Consider the following 18089-nt stretch of genomic DNA (forward strand, 5'->3'; position numbering starts at 1 on the left):
GAAAAGCACAGTATCACAGAATTGGTTGACACCAATATCTACTTACAGTGAGCTTATAGTCTATTGGGGGAGACAGCCATTAAAATAGATTATGGATCAGAGGAAGAATGGATCAGATTGAGTCAGAACAAGTCTACACAAAAGGAACATAGCCAACAAGAGAGCCGAAAAAAGAGATAAACAATGCTCCAATGAACCAATCAAATAGAGAACAGGATCAAGAAAGCCAGTGTTACCTTTGGCACTCTATTCTCATCTGTTTACATGTTCTGTTTAGGTGCTTTATGTATAAATAGAGTTTCTCCTATGTTACTCTGTTGCTTCCCCTTCCTGAAATGTTTTGTGTTGTCTATCTCACCCTCTAGATTGTAAACTCTAAGAAACATAGGTTGCTGTGGTCAGGGAATGTGTCTGTTTATTGTTCTATTGTACTCTCCCAAGCAATTAGTATAGTGTTCTGCACAGAGTAAACACTCAGTAAATACAACTGAATATTAATAGTGTGGTAGCAGCCTTCAAAGCAACCTAAGGATTTAAAGAGAAAACATGTTGTCCTTTCATTTACATTTCTGTGAATCCTGGATCACTGGCTCTGGGTATTTTAGCTACTTTCTAATGAATACAGATAGAGCAGATATGTCTGCATTTGCTAATCCACAGAATTTGCAGAGTAGCTGTTCAGTGCACTTGGGTGAAGTAAATACTGAGGAGCTACCTGAAGGCAGGATCTGCCAAATCTATTGTAGTCTCCCAGACTTTTAATAAAATGCCCTGCACACAGTAAGTGTCCAACAATTGTGGTATTTGTAAAGCACTTATTATGAGCCAAAGCATTATACTAAGTGCTGAGGTAGAGTTCAGATTAATCATGTTGAATACAGTCCCTGCCCCACAAGGGGCTCACAGTCTAAGTCAAGAGGAGCATATTTAATCTCCCTTTTCTAGATGGGGTAACTAAGGCACAGAGAACTTAAGTGTCCAAGGTCACACAGAGGACAAAGGGCAGAGCCAGGATTCAAACTCAGGTTCTCTGACACACACCCCCAAGCTCTTTCCACTAGGCCATACTGCTAAATAATTGATTGGTTTGAGCATTATGATAGAGGCTGAAGGTCTATTACTTATAAAATATTGACGGTATTTACTGATTGCTTACTATGTGCAGAGCACTGTACCAGGAGCTTACCATTTATTAATGAAATGGGGAAACCCAAATATACCTGAACACAAAGATCAAAATCATAAAAATATAGGTAAAAGTGGAAGCAACAGATGCAATAGCACACAATGTAAACATTAAAATACATCAAGGGTTCCTAAAGTTCCTGTAGTGGCTTCAGAGAATAAGTGATTATTAAGAATTGGAAGGAAAGAGGGATGAGATTTGGCAAAAAAGAAGGGCAGACTCACATTTCACCTCGGGATGTGGGAAGGTACCACGCAAGGAACAGTAATTAAATTTGTTTGCCTGGAAAAAAAGACTGTGAGTAGGGGTGTAGTGAATGATGAGGAAGTTTGAATAAGTGAAGGGTGATACTAATATTTACGTCATACTCAACATCAAGTGGCAGGACAGGATAACACCAGTGAGATCCTGTAATTCTACCCGTAGTTAAACAACCAAACTTTTCTCATGGTATTCAGTTCTGTGCACTAGTGAAATGTGCATAGGGATGGCAGTCAATAGAACTGGGCTCAGCTACTCAACAGCTTTGTGACCTCAGGTAAGTGGTTTAACTTCTATGTGGCTCAGTTTTTTCCATCTTTAAATATCTTTTATTTGCATGGCCTATGTGTTTCCAGAGTTTACATTACTTATTGCATTTTTTATCTTTACAACATCCCCATAAAGTAGGAAGAGGCAGATATAGTTATTGTCCTGTACTGACTAAAAAATTTAAGGCACAGAGAAGTTAAGTAACTTAACCGAGGTCACATAGTAGTCTGCTAGCAAAGATGGAGCCGGCTTCTCTCTTTCCTAAATGGATGTCCTTTTTCCTAGATTACGCATTCTTTAAAGGTTCATGTGGTGGATTGCAGCTTTAGGTAGGGAAAACAGAAGATACACTGCAAAGGGTCACTGAAGAAGGATTTCAAATAGTGCAGTATAGACATTACTGGGGGACGCAAGATCAGTCAGTGGCAGTAGGTCTGGCATAGGAGAAATGACAAAAGGCTCAGTGAAATCCAATTATTTAAGAGGTAAAATTAAAAGAATTACAACAGAACCTGCAAAAATGGATCTTATCTGCTATATAAATTAAATGCATAATGACACGGAAAAGAGATTTGCAGCCGTTTTGAATCTAAAAAATTTGCCAAATGTACACAAAAATCAACCCAACCTCTCACCCTGATAAAGACCTTTCACATTCATATCCCTGTAGTCCTGAGAGGGCAGGCTTAGATGATATAAGAAAAGCAGTGTGGCTTAGAGCTCGGGCCTGCGAGTCAGAAGGACTTGAGTTCTAATCCCAAATCTGCCACTTGTCTGTTGTATGACCTTAGGCAAGTCACTTAACTTCTCTGTGCCTCAGTTACTTCAGTTGTAAAATGGGGATTAAGACTGTGAGCAGCATGTGGGATAGGGACTGTGTTTAAATCAATTGGCTTGTATCCACCCCAGCCCTTAGTACAGTGCTCTGCATACAGTAAGTGCTCAATGAGTATGAATGAATGAATGAATACAGTGCCTGGTACATAGTAAATGCTTAACAAATGTCTCGTTATATGATTATTATATGGATAGGGAAGTTTTATTACCCCAGAATGGCCTACGGGGTCTTCATTCACTCTGGAAGAACCTACAAGGCTCCAGACTAAACCAGATCCCTGAATTTATAATAGGGTGAACTTGAAACCCTAGAGCAGTCTGCAAACAAGGGTTCCTGGGGATCATCATTGTGGTCTAGAAGAGAGAACATGGGATCGGGAGTAAGGATCCTGGGGTTTTCGTTCTAGGCCTGACATCTTCCTGCTGGATGATCTGGGATGAGTGGATTAGTGGATATAGCCCGAGCCAGGAAACCTAAAGGTCATGGGTTCTAACCCCGGGTCAAACACTTGTCTGCTGTGTGACCTTGGCAAGTCACTTCACTTCTCTGTGCTTCAGTTACCTCATCTGTAAAATGGGGATTGAGACTTTGAGCTCAGAGTGGGACAGGGACTGTGTTCAACCCAATTTGCTTGTATCCACTTCAGTGCCTAGTACAGTGCCTGGAACATAGTAGGCACTTAACAAATCCCATCATTATTGAGAAACAGCATGGCTTAGTGGGAAGAACACAGGCTTGGGAGTTGGAGGTCGTGGATTCTAATCCTGCCTCTGCCACTTGTCAGCTGTGTGACTTTGGACAAGTCACTTCACTTCTCTGTGCCTCAGTTACTTCATCTATAAAATGGGGGTTAAGATTGTGAGCCACACATGGGACAACCTGACAAGTTTATATCTATCCCAGAACTTAGAACAGTGTTTGGCACATGGTAAGTGCTTAACAAATACCATCATCATCATTATTATTAAAGTCAGTGAGTCTAAGTCTGTGGGACTCAGTTTCTTCATCTGAAAATGGGAATAAAATACCTGCTATCCCTTCATGTGAGACACTTACTTGATTTTATCTAATTATCTTGTTGATATTCCAGTTCTGAGCAAAATGCCTGTCACATGTAGATACGTAGTAAATACCGGCATATTATTGCTATTATTATTTTCAGGACCTGATTTGAGGACTCGTGGGTGAGTGAGTGTTCTGTAGCCATTTCACCCAAGATTCTCTCACAGATCCAGTCGACCAAGATTGGACTGGGAGAATCAAAGCAACTTTTACTGGGGTAGACAAAGTGTGGCATTGGTTCACCTTGAGACCTCTGAGGTTGCTGTTACTCCAGAGGAAAGCATATTTATTATTTTAAGGAAAATTTCCCTTCAAAGGAAAATATCCAGTTCTGCACAAAACTAAAATGTATTTTAAGTTCTTGTATTTTGCACAGTAGCAAAATGTCAGATTTGAAAGGAATTCTTATTCATTCATTCATTCAAATGTATTTACTGAGCGCTTACTATGTGCAGAGCACTGTACTAAGCGCTTGGGAAGTACAAGCTGGCAACATATAGAGATGGTCCCTACCCAACAGCGGACTCACAGTCTAGAAAGCGGGCTCACAGTCTAGAATATTTAAGTAGTCTTCTTTACTCAGTCCAAGAGAATTACATAAACTGTGAGCCCCGTAATAACTGAAGTATTTGTTAAGTGCTTACTACATTCCAGTAGATACAATATAATTGGGTTGGACACAGTCCTGGTCCCACATAGGGCTCACAGTCTTCATTCCCATTTTAGAGATGAGGTAACTGAGCCACAGCGAACTGAAGTGACTCACAGCAGAAAAGGCAGACCTGGGATTAGAACACAAGTCCTCTGATTCCCAGACCTGTGTTCCTTCCACTAGGCCATGCTGCTCTCAGTCCAAATGGGACAGGGCCTGTGTCTGTGCTGACACAGGGTCAAAAGCTGTATCTTGCATCTACCCAAGTGCTTTTAGACTGTGAGCCCACTGTTGGGTAGGGACTGTCTCTATATGTTGCCAACTTGTACTTCCCAAGTACAGTGCTCTGCACACAGTAAGCGCTCAATAAATACAATTGATTGATTAGTTCTTGCATCTATCCAAGTGCTTACATCTATACAAGTCCTGCCACAAGAAGCAGCATTCCACAGAGGGGAGAACACCGGCCAGGGAGTTAGAAGTTCATGGGTTCTAATCCCATCTCTACCACTTATCTGCTGTGTGAACTTGGGAAAGTCACTTCACTTTTCTATGCCTCAGTTAACTCATATTTTAAATTCATTCCTTCAATCATATTTATTGAGCACTTACTGTGTGCAGAGCACTGTACTAAGTGCTTGGGAAGTACAAGTTGGCAACATATAGAGATGGTCCCTACCCAACAACGGGCTCACAGTCTAGAAGGGGGAGACAGACAACAAAACAAACCATGTGGACAGGTGTCAAGTCATCAGAATAAATAGAAATAAAGCTAGATGCACATCATTAACAGAATAACAGCTATGTACAAGTAAAATGAATAGAGTAATAAATCTGTACAAACATATATACAGGTGCTGTGGGGAGGGGAAGGAGGTAGGGCCGTGGGGGTGGGGAAGAGGTGAGCTCTCAGTAGGGCTCTGAAGGAAGGAAGAGAACTAGCTTGGCTTATGTGCAGAGGGAGGGCATTCCAGGCCAGGGGGAGGATGTGGGCCAGGGGTGGATGGTGGGACAGGGGAGAATGAGGTACAGTGAGGAGGTTAGCGGTAGAGGAGTGGAGGGTTTGGGCTGGGCTGTAGAAGGAGAAAAGGGAGGTGAGGTAGGAGGGGGAGAGGTGATGGAGAGCCTTGAAGCTGAGAGTGAGGAGTTTATGGGAGGATTGAGACTGTGAACCCCATGTGGGACAGTGACTGTGTCCAACTTGATTTGCTTGTATCCTGTCCAGTGCTTAGTACAGTGCCTGGCACGTAGTAAACACTTAACAAATACCATCATTATTATCACAATGCTTGGTACATAGTAAGCACCTAAATATCACAATTATTATCATTATCACAATTTCTGCATCACCTATCAAACATATTGTGTCAAGAACATTTAATTCCATCCAGTTGATCAATGATATTTTTTAAGCATTTATTGTGTACTAAACTCTTGAGTACCTCAAATATAATAGAGTGGGCAGACCCGATCCCCACCCACAAGAAGCTTACAGTCTACAGCAGGAGACAGACATTAAAATAAATTATAACGATGGCATTTATTAAGTGCTTACTATGTGCAAAGCACTATTCTAAGAGCTGGGGAGGTTACAGGGTGATCAGGTTGTCCCACGTGGGGCTCACAGTCTTAATCCCCATTTTACAGCTGAGGGAACTGAGGCCCAGAGAAGTGAAGTGACTTGCCCAAAGTCACACAGCTGACGATTGGCGGAGCAGGGATTTGAACCCGTGACCTCTGATTCCAAAGCCCGGGCTCTTTCCACTGAGCCACGCTGCTTCTCTACAGATAGAGAAAACGGATACAGAGGAAAATAATACAGTACATGTATATTTACCTAAGTGCTCAGGGATTGGGGTCAGTATCAAAGTGATTAAGGAGTACACAGCCAAGTTCAGGATCAACACACAGCCAAAGGCAGATAAGGGAAATGAGAGTTTAGGGAAGATCTCTTGGAGAAAATATGATTTTAGGAGAGTTTCAAAGGTAGGGAGAGTGGTAGGCTGTAGGATGTGAAGGTGGAGGGAGAAAGAAGACATAGGCAAGTGGTTGGTGGTTGGATAGACAGGATTGGGGTACAGAGAGTCACTTGGCATTAGGCGGGTAGAGTGTGTGGATTGGGTTGTAGTCGATCAGTGAAATAAAATAGGAAGGAGAAGGCTGATTGCTTGTCTTAAAGCCAGTGGTAAAGAGTTTCTGTTTAAAGCTGAGGTGAATGTGGAATCATTGGAGGTTTTTAAGGAGTGGGGAGATTAGGCCTAAGCAGTTTTTCAGAAATATGGTCTGTACAACAGAGTGAAGTATAGCCTGAGGATAAGAGAGACAGAAGACAGGGAGGTCAGTGAGGAGGTTGATGGAATAGAATAACAGGAATAAAAGTGACCTTCTAGGTGGAGGTGATTTCTCTTGCCCAAAATGCAAGAATTTATTCATTCTTCTACACCTCATGCTTTCTGCAGGTTCATTATCCACCCTTCCTTACTCTAAGCCGTGTGGCCTAGTGGAAAGAGTATAGACCTAGGAGTGTAATCCCAGATCTGCCGCATGCCTGGTGTTCTTCTCCCTACTTAAACTGCGAGTCTCACGTAGGGCCAGACTGACCTAGTTCATTCATTCATTCATTCATTCATTCATTCAAACGTATTTATTGAGCGCTTACTGTGTGCAGAACACAGTACTAAGTGGACAAGTCGGCAACATATAGAGATGGTCCCTACCCAACAATGGGCTCACAGTCTAGAAGGGAGAGACAGACAACAAAACAAAACATGTAGACAGGTGTCAAAGTTGTCAGAACAAATAGAATTAAAACTCGGTTTTCATTCATTCATTCAAACGTATTTATTGAGCGCTTACTGTGTGCAGAGCAATGTACTAAGCTCTTGAGAAAGACAAGTTGGCAACATATAGAGACAGTCCCTACCCAACAATGGGCTCCCAGTCTAGAAGGGGGAGAACAACAACAAAAACAAAACACGTAGACAGGTATCAGAGTCGTCAGAACAAACAGAATTAAAACTTGGTTATCTTGTAGCTATCCCAACACATATCAAGTCCTTAACAAATATGATAACAACAATACTAATAATAATGAAACTACTTCCCAGATTGAAGGATTTCAGAAAATACTTCACAATTTACTTATTAAACAAATTTTACAGGAAGAATAAAATAACACTTATTGTCCAGGGGTTTTGACCTGGTTTCATTCCCAAAGAAAAAAAAAAAAAGCATGTGACTTAAAAATGAAGAGCAAGAATAAAAGTGAGTAAAAATTAAAATTTTATACTTTTTTATAATTCAAGAGAATGTATGGATAATACATTAATTTAAAAAAGTAAAAAAATGGTATAGGTATAAATAAATAATATTCCCCCAAAACTATTTATGTATCAGTTTCTTCAGAAAATAATCTCCTAAAATTGGAAACATCTTAAAATATAAATAGTAAGTCTCAGCATAATATGGAAAATATGATAAATTTGCTTATCTCAAAGGGTGGGCAGTCATGCACTGGAAAATTAATTCAAGAAAAGGAATACTTTAGAACTTGTTTATGGAGCTCTCAGTAGCACAAATTAGGAATTCAGTTGTTTTTAACATATACTCCTTTTCATTGTTTATCTGTTCCTATCATTTTACCTTTCTTTAGTGTCTAATCCCTTTTCCTCATTATGCTTAGATTGAAACCCCCTACAGAGTTTAGTAGAACGTTTCTCTCAGAATACAAGCTTAAGTACTAGTATTATATTACTGGCACTAAACGTTGACAGCTTGAAGGATAAATATCTGTAAATATTTTCGAGTTGCTCCCCAAATCAAACTAGTTGGAAGCCAGCAATTAAGCTAGAAGGTGAGTCAGGAACAATGAACTTGCTAGAGAATGTTGGGCTCTAGCATATAGGAGTGATATTATTATTATTATTATTATATGCTGAGCCCAGGCTGAGCCCCCTCCTTCCTCTCCCCCTCCTCCTCCTCCCCATCCCCCCCGCCTTACCTCCTTCCCCTCCCCACAGCACCTGTATATATGTATATATGTTTGTATATATTTATTACTCTATTTATTTTACTTGTACATATTTATTCTATTCATTTTATATGTTTTGTTTTGTTGCCTGTCTCCCCCTTCTAGACCGTGAGCTCGCTGTTGGGTAGGGACCGTCTCTATTTGTTGCAAACTTGTACTTCCCAGGCGCTTAGTACAGTGCTCTGCACACAGTAAGCACTCAATAAATACGACAATGACTGAATGAGTTCCTGGAAAAGAATGCCCTGGGGAACCACATCAAGAAGTTCATCCTGAGGTGGGGATTCTTGAGGATGATTCCCCAGGGGCACAACAAATTTGTTAGAGTTGCAGGTGAGGCATATTATCCCAGGTAGGAGAAGACTTCAGAGCTGGGATGGCATAATGATAATGATAATAACGACAAAAGTAATAATAATAATAACAACAATAAAGACCTCCTATGGAAGGTCCCTAAAGGGAATGGGTATTTCATAATATATAGATCATCTTGAATGAGTCTGCTATAATTTATTTTGTGCAGAGCATTATATTAAGCACTTAGGAGAGTACAATGTAACAGAATTAATAGACATCTTCCCTGCCCACAGCACACTTACAGTCTAGAAGGAAGAGGTGAAGTGGGGAAGGGATAGATGAAATAGGAAAGGGAAGGTACTCAAACATGGGATAGTGTTCCAGTTTAAGGAAAATTAAAAAAAATATGATCATAGTTTGTTCTTAGGATGGCCGTATTAGTTTCTTTAAACCTAGTTTATAGAAAATACTTTTCCAATATATTCTGCTTAGGGAAAACTATGATTAATGTCTCTGAACAGCTGGATTTCCTGTTTGACTCTCTCAGCCTAATCATATGGAGATTCCACAATATCCTACACCTAAAAATAAACTTATTCAGCGAAGATATGAAAATAAATTGCAGAAATGAATGCTCTTTGAGCACCCAAGTTTTAAAATGACATTTTATATAAAAGAGAAAATGTTGAACAAAATATAAAATTATGTTTTGCATTTTATGAATTGTACTTAGCAAACAAAGAATAAACAGGACTTAAATATCAAGTATGAATAAAGATTGTACAATTTGGTATCATTAATCAGATAAAAAGCATTCTGAGGAGTGACATAAGGAAAGAAAATTGGCCAGTCTTCAATTTTCACTAAATAACAATGAATGTAGTTTATAGGACAATGAATAGGAACTCTCAGAATGACCCTAAACCCATTTTAAATAATAGTTTTTGATGCTCTTTTATCATTTAATCCTCTGTAATACTATATTCTGTGGATACATAATAGAGCAGTATGCTATGCATGAAAAAAATAAAGTAAAAAATACATTTTTCAAAGCAAGCTTAAGAATTTATCTCTTTAGTAATGTGATTATTCTTACAGCACTGCAATCCTATTAACTGGAGTACCAATATAATAGTTACCTGGTGAGGACACATTTTTAAGGACCCAAGGAAGCTCAATAGGGTTCATCATATATTTTAAAACTTACTTTATTTTAATTCTCACCGATAGTTAAAAGTGATAGTTTTTAGTTATGTTTCACACAAGTATTTCTTGGTTTCCTAGGCATGAATAGTAATAATGATGACATTTATTAAGCACTTCCTATGTGCAAAGCACTGTTCTAAGTGCTGGGAAGGTTACAAGATGATCAGGTTGTCCCACGGGGGGCTCACAGTCTTCACCCCCATTTTACAGATGAGGTAACTGAGGCCCAGAGAAGTGAAGTGACTTGCCCAAAGTCACAAAGCTGACAAGTGGCAGACCTATTTGAACCCACGACCTCTGACTCCAAAGTCCATGCTCTTTCCACTGAGCCATGCTGCTTCTTACTTTGTACACTGCTCTGCACACAGTAAGTGCTCAATAAATAGCCACTGGCAGCCTAAAGTCTGACATATGTCACGTACAGGCAAGAAACAAGAGTATTGGGACAATTGATAGCCATAATGATAGGAGGAATAAATTATCATTTGGTCTTTCTTGGAGCCTATCTGTCTGCCTGCAATCACAAGACGTGATAGCTGAAGAACTTTGTTTAAGACATTGTTTACACAAGTTGCAAACTGCACTCGTCAGCCAGTAGTATTCATTCATTCATTCAATTGTATTTATTCATTCATTTAATGGCATTTATTGAGGGCCTACTGTGTGCAGAGCACTGTACTAAGTGCTTGGGAAGTTCAAGCTGGCAACACTGGAAGGGAGCCAGGCCACTCTTTTACTGTAGCCAGGATGGAGTGTTGAAGAAAAACAGACTAAGCTAAAAAAACCCAGCATTAACTCAACCCCTAGACCCACTTCTTCAGGCTAGCTCTTTTTAACATTAACTCAACCTCTAATCTACTTCCTAAATTAATTCTCTCAAACATGACCCCCAGCCTTCTTCTGCTGATCACATGCTGCCAAGGCAGAGAGGAGAAAGGAAAACCAGAGAAGAAAGAAAACTGCACTACCATCACATATTGCCAAAAACCGAACAGACTATTTGGTAGTAATAGATAAGAGCATACCTGGAAGAAGCTCGATATTACAGTCCACAAGAATAGTATAAGATGAGGTGGGGAAGGAGATTGGTTCTGTTGTTCACTGTCCTCTGAAGGGAAGATAGAAACAGGCCGGGCCTGAAAGACCTCTTATGCTGGAGTCACCCGTGCCATCTTGACTCTTTAAGGACCTGATTACTGGTCGAGAATGATCACTTTGTGGTAGAAAAACATTATGCCTGGGTTGGACGGAGTACAGTTTGTTGTTATAGCTGAAGCTTTGATTTTCAGTTGATTGCATGTAGTGTATTAAAGTATCTAGTTTCTAAATTGTGCTGATCATTCCCTCAGTGGCCCCAAGAAATTAACCCTCTAATATAATCTCGGATAACGAGTTGGCCACTCGGGACCTGACTCTGGCCAAGAAAGAAAAGTCTTAAAATGAAGAATATGAATACTTTTAAAAAACTCCATGGAGAAGAAGATTTAGTAATGAATAATTGAAATCATCATTATGAAACTGGTTGGTACACATAAAGCTCTAAATTAATTTGTGAGTCCCAGATAGCTAAAGGAATGTACATTTCCTTTCTGAGAAAAGGCAATGATTGATGAAGAAAGAATAAAAGGTGAATAATAGCATGCAAAAAAAGGAAGACAAGTGTAAGGAAAACTAGTAATAAGAGAAAAAACTGGTGGGAAAATGAATGATGTGAGAAAAGATGACATCTAAAACAAAAACTTGTTTATCTTAATACTGCTTAGGACAAGAAAATTAGCTCTTCTAAATTTTAGCCCTTCATTGCATACAATCTAAAAAAATTTGAAGTGTGAAGAGCAATCAATCAATGTTATTTATTGAACACTTATGTGCAGAGCACTGTACTAAGCTCTTGGGGGTGTACAATAGAACAGAATTAATGGAACAATTCCCTGTCCATAATAAGCTTACAGTCTAGAGTAGGGGAAAAAAGGAAATGTTGAAAGTGATAGAGGAGAAATGTAATGCCAAAAGAAGTTGAAGTTTTCTTGAGGGAAGGAAGGGGAAAAAAAGTCATGCATTCAGGTCATGCCAAATTGACAAGGAGATAGGATCATCCTTGCTAAGTTTTTCTGAATCCTTAATTTTTTGTGAGTTTCAAAGAGATTGATACCTTCACATTAAACTGAAGGTATAGAGTGATTAATCAATGGTATTCACTGAGTGCTTACTGCATTCAAAGCAATGTACTAAATATGAGACCTGAACCTACCATAGATCCCTCATTTTGACTTAGAAATCATCTTCCCCAATAAGTAGCAAGACTATCACTGGAAAAAAAAAAAAAGAACTCAGTCAAAACAACATGAAATCAAAGACCTTATCACAGAACTCCTTCACTAGTGAGAAGACTGAGGAAAATAGATGATGCCAAAACATCTACTCTGTGGTAATCACAGAAATGATTGCAAAAATTAAAAAAAAACTTTTAATAGGTAAATGGAATTTATTAATGACACTGTGTGGAGAGCACTGTACTAAGTCCTTGGGCGAGTACAGTACAACAGAGTTGGTAGATGAGTTCTCTGTCCACAAAACTGTGGATGATGCATAGCAGGGGCAGTTGGGAGGCAGTCCTAGGTGTCAGGAAGATCGTGACACCAAGAAGTCCCAGTGATTAAAGAATGCAACAGTATTGTAAGAGTCATCTTTCTACAAACATCACGAGCAAGAGCTGTTTAGCCATACCTTGGTCTGATTAGTCAAATCCATACACACTAATAAAATCTCAGTCAGAAGCATCATCTTCAAACTCAAGGGACACCCCCCACACACACACATTCACACCCCACAAGCTTAGGGGAGGATATTTCTTGGAGGGGGAATTTAACCTAAGTCGATTCCTGGTCTAAAATGTTGGATGTAAGAAAACTTGATCATATCAAAGGGAATATATTCATGAATTTGATGTTACAATAGATGCAGTAATCCCACAAATTATGCCTGCCTTTTTTCCCCTGTTAACAATTTTTCAAGCTCACTTCACTGTTTCATCTTTGATTTAGAGTTGGTTGTCATGGAAAGAAGGAAAGGTTTCATGGTCCTTGCCTGAATGCCAGCACCATGAAGACTGGTTGTCTGAGGTGGTGTTACTTAGATAAGCAATTTCTAACATCATTGGTCTTATTTTCTTACAATTCAGGAACTGCACTTTTACACTTTATTTAGATGCACTAAAAATGTCTTCCTTAGGACACTGAATTCTATAAGTAATAGAGTTCTAGGTGAATAATTTTCCAAGGTCAAGCGCTTGTTGGAGTCCTGTAATATGCACACATTAAGTGAGCATAGACACTGAAAACTGCTTGCACATTATATATAATGAATGTTGAGTAATTCCATTGAAAGCTTTTTGCCTTTGACCCATTAAATTTGTGCATGATCAGCTGTTACTTTAGCAATAGAAAATGGTAACATTTAACTCGAGACATCTAAATTAAATTTCCTTTTTGCATTTCTTGAAAATAGCATCAATGTTTTAATATCACAACACTTTCTACCAAGGATCAGTAACAAACACACACAGGGTGCTGGGAGAGAGTAGGAGAAAAGTACTATCGCCCTAGGTTGCCATGTCCTCACCTGGGGTGGCTCACGACGGAGGAGAAGGTTCTTTGAGACAGTTGTGAACAGTTTCAATCATGGAGAATTTCCAGGGTTATAATGGAGAACATGGAAGAAAGGACAATGGCACTTCCTCTTCTCTACACACAGTTGGGGCTTCTTAGTGGTCAGGCCACCAATGTTAAATTCACCAAATAGAAGTGGAAAAACTTAGGCCCATGTTTTGGGTGGCTTGTGTTGGGAAGACTGAAGAGAGTAAAAAGTGTACTAAAATGGAACTCAAAAAGTCTTTAACTATATGAAAAGTTACTGCATAACAATAACATAGCTGTTCTTCATGATTAATGAGGATACAAGATAGGAGAGAGTGAGCCCAACATATAATGTAAATATTGTAAAGTTTGTAAACCCTGAAATAAATGAACAAAGCCAGTTGGAAACATTCACTCTAATATGATTGACAACTGTCTTACTGAGATGGTTTGAACAGATTGTCCATATTAAACACACAGTTCACTGAGGACTTCCAGGAATCTACTGTTAAAAATAGGTTTCCCTGTAATGTTTGTAAATTATTCATTGATTTTGTAATATGGGACACATTAAAATCCTATCTTAAAATCAGATGTTCCTCATCTCTAATACTATATTTCATATCATAGAATCGAATAGAAATTAGAGAGCTACATGGTACAACCAAATATGTATGGCAGAATGTAAATTCTTTGATCCTTGAAACGCAAAATAGAAGTGTCTCAGGGTAAACCACCATTTAATGAAAGCCACATGTTATATATTAAGAGAACAATGCATATTATTTTAAGCTGATTATGTAGCTACATCTATTGAAAGAGCTATGGCATAATTAAAGAATTTCAAAATCACTACACCTCCTTTCCCAGCAGGGAAAATTGCTTTCATTATACTAATGCAACCACAAGAATTCCTTTTATTGACATATTTCTACATCTATCTACAATTTTGCTGTAGATGCTTTTTCTTAGCCTCAATTTGGGAAGAGAGGAAAGCCTACTGACAAAATCATTCTTCCTCTTTTTGATATTGCTCTTCATAGATACACGGCTCAGTTCTTTAGAGGCTCACCGTAGATATTTCTAAATGGTAAATTTATATAGGCTTTGGGAGAGCTAAATGAACAGAAGTTGAACAAGGTTCCTCACTTGGAAGCTAGGGAAAAGCTTCCATGAATCACTGCTGCAGCCTCTAGGCAATCTTTTGATGATCTGGAGTAGGTTTAAACTCTTTTTCTTCGAAGACCTCTTAGAGCCGTTGGTTGTGAAAGATTCTTACTTGCTCTATTCTGGGACACACCAACTTAATTCTGAGTATAATGGGTATTAAGGCAGTAGGCAACAAACACTATCTTATTTTTTGACTTGAACTGGAAGAATGAGCACACCGAATATTATAACATATTTCTTTTGAAATGTCACAAATTATTAGCTTTTAAAAATGAAAGTTTACTGTAGTGAATGATATTTATAATCTAACTCAATTTTTAATCATTCTAATGAAATAAATGTAGCTATGTTTATCAACATATTAACTGACATTAAAATCTAGTTTTTTGGCATTCAAGGCCCCTTGCAAATTTTCTTTATTAAAATCAGTGTGTGAACACTTCTTCACACAGAAAACTGAACCATATGGCAGAAGTTCAATATTACCAGAATTTTCACCTTTTATTAACCAGTGCAAGAGACAATTGCAGAAGATATTACTTAAAGTAAGATGAAAATCAAAGTTTTTATTAAATGCTATTGTTTCATTCAGTAACTTCAGCTGTGCAATCTATAAAATGATTTTCTCATACCATTCAAAAAATAGGCTGGGGAAGGAGCTATCTGGGTTAAATTAAAATTTGACTATAGGATTCATGTTTTTCTAACAATTGTCAACTCCCTTCTACTGGTCAGAGAAATGGCAATAGAATGATAATACACCTCAGGATCAAGAAGGTATAGAATCTATTGAAAATGGCAAAATGCAATTGCTAGAGAAGGTCATATGCTTCAAGGGAAATTGGAATCTGGAAATTAGAATCTGATTCTTCAATCAAATAAGCACAACTCAATCATATTTAACGAGCTCTTACTGCATGCAGGGCACTGTATTAAACTCTTGGGAGAGTACATTACAACAAAGTTGGTAGACAACTGCTCACAATGAGCTCATGGTCTAGAGGAGAGACAGATATTAATATAAATAAATTATGGATATGCATATAAGTGCTGTGGGGTTGAGAGAGCCATGAATAAAGGGAGCAAATCAGGTTGATACAGAAGGGAGCGGGAAAAGGGGAAGAGAGGAACTTAGGGAAGGCCACATGAAGGAGATGTGCCTTCACTAAGGCTTTGAAGGTGGAGAGAGTAATTGTCTGTCAGATATGAAGAGGGAGGATATTCCAGGCCAGAGATAGGATGTGGACAAGAGGTCGGTGGATAGATAGATGAGGTTGGGAGTGAAGTACGATAGCTGGGTTGTTGTAGAAGAACAGTGAGGTGAGGTAGGAGGGGGCAGGGTGATTATATGCTTTAAAGCTGATGGTAAGGAGTTCCTGTTCGATGTGATGGATGAACTACCACTGGAGGTTCTTTGGGGAATGGTTTGTAGAAAAATAATCTGGGCAGCAAAATCTGGTCTGGAGTGGGCAGAGACAGGAGGCAGTGTGGTCAGCCAGAAAGGGGATGCAGTAATCAGGCAGGGTAAGATAAATGCTTGGATCAACATGTTAGCAGTTTGAAATGAGGAAAGGGCAGATTTTATCAATGTTGTGAATTGCCCTTGACTTATTATTGCTCAAAGAATGCATTATTGGTTGAGAAATAGAAATTAAGATTAAGATTCCTAGGTATCAGCAAGGCTTCCAAAGAATTTCCTAAGAGATCTGACAAATGTATGTGGCCATTTTGTGATTGCAAGAGATAAGAAATGAGTAGTATATCTGTATATATGGGGTCTTTAGGGTTCACCAGATGGGAAAAGGGAAAACATATAAAAATATTTTAACTATTATTTATCTTGACATTATTAGATTTTTTTTCTGACACAAGATAACAGCCCCCCCAAAACACTGTCAATCAATTGGATTGGTGCACTGTGAAATACTTCAAATACTAGGACAATTTTCTTAGGTGACTTCCTAAACAGAATATGTTCATATAAAAATCGTAATATACATTTTTTTCCTTCCAAAGGGATCACACTTTACATCAGTTTTAAGAAATAAATAAGTCATTGACTGAGAAGAAACAGACTAGGGGATGGCACAAAGATCAAAAGATGGAATTTTTGGACTTGAAGAAAGCATTTGGGAACTCTGACATTCTATTTCAACTAGCAGCCTGCAAGCTAGTGACTACTGATGTTAGAATTTTCAACTTCAGAAATACAAATACTTAAAAATGACCTCACATTTATCATGATTAAAATGTAAAACCCCTAACCATGTTCAGCCTGATGCACCCAAGACAAAAAAAAAAGAGTGCCATTTGAGACTGCTAACAGCTACATGAAATTCCAAGAATGACTTTAAATCAAAGACCTGTAAGACAAGTAGAGTCCCATGTCTAATAAAATGTTTATAACAATAATGAAGAAAAGCACTCTTTTGTACCACACTTCATAAAGTTATTGCAAAAAAGTTTGATTGGATGCAGTTTCAATTCAAATTTTCATCAATGCCAAAGGTTTAAAGTTCAAAGAAATATGTTCTACTTAGTGAATCAAAAATAATAGTCTTAATTATAAAAGAAAATGAGAGATTACCTAGAAGAGTCAATTCATATTCATATATATTCTAGTAAAGAGATCATGCACCGCATAAGGATGGAAAGTAGAATGTAAATGTAGTACACTTCGGTCATTTTCATTTTGGATAAATGTACCTGGGTAATCAATGGGAAACCTCCAGGCTTTACTACCCACAAACACTGTCTCCTCAGAGTATCATCATGAAGTATTATTTTCTTTAAAAAAAATCGAAAGGAATGAAGAAAATAATGTCTTGGTTACCAATTCTTTCATTAATTACAGCCAATGTTATCCCTAAGGAAAATACCTTCATGAATGCATAGTTATTAAAGGCAAAACTCTTTATATCACTTATTGCTTACATAGCCATTATTCATAAAATGTATATAGAAGCAGCATTTCTAACCAAGACTAATAACAGCACTGCCATTTATCATTATATCTAGAGCATTAATTTAAGCATTTCATTGCTTTATAGGCTGCATACTCATGACAGCAAGAAATCATTGGTGGAAGGAATTAATTTTGGTATAGGGCCAGAAAAAACATCTCTTTTCATAGAAAGCAGTTCTGTTCTACAAAATGGTTATCAATATGACTCCACAGATTGTGTGATACAGTTTATGGAATTCCCAAACAAATGTCAATTCAGGCGAATTTGTTATTGATAGTCACACCAGTACCCTGACAGGAATTTAACTATTTCTAGTCCATTTAGGCAACCGTTAAAAAGGTGGAAGAGAAGTCCTGGAACATACAGTAGAGTAATATAAGGAAAATGCTTGCATATTGTAGACACAATCACAATTAGCTAACAATAGAGTTCAAATCTCTGAGAAATTTCTTCTGAGACTTTGCTAGCAAGGCATTAAGAAGTTCTTGGAATAAGACTGCCAGTGAGGATGAAATA

The 18089-nt window shown here is 38.2% G+C and overlaps 1 protein-coding gene across 3 annotated transcripts in view; it reads right to left on the minus strand.

Moving 5' to 3' along the window:
- The window catches only part of NLGN1 (neuroligin 1), a 790542-nt gene that overhangs the window by 528207 nt on the left and 244246 nt on the right, over window positions 1-18089 (minus strand). The gene's annotated exons all lie outside the window — the stretch shown is intronic.

The sequence above is a fragment of the Tachyglossus aculeatus genome, chromosome 1 (assembly GCF_015852505.1).
Source record: "Tachyglossus aculeatus isolate mTacAcu1 chromosome 1, mTacAcu1.pri, whole genome shotgun sequence".
NCBI lineage: Eukaryota > Metazoa > Chordata > Mammalia > Monotremata > Tachyglossidae > Tachyglossus > Tachyglossus aculeatus.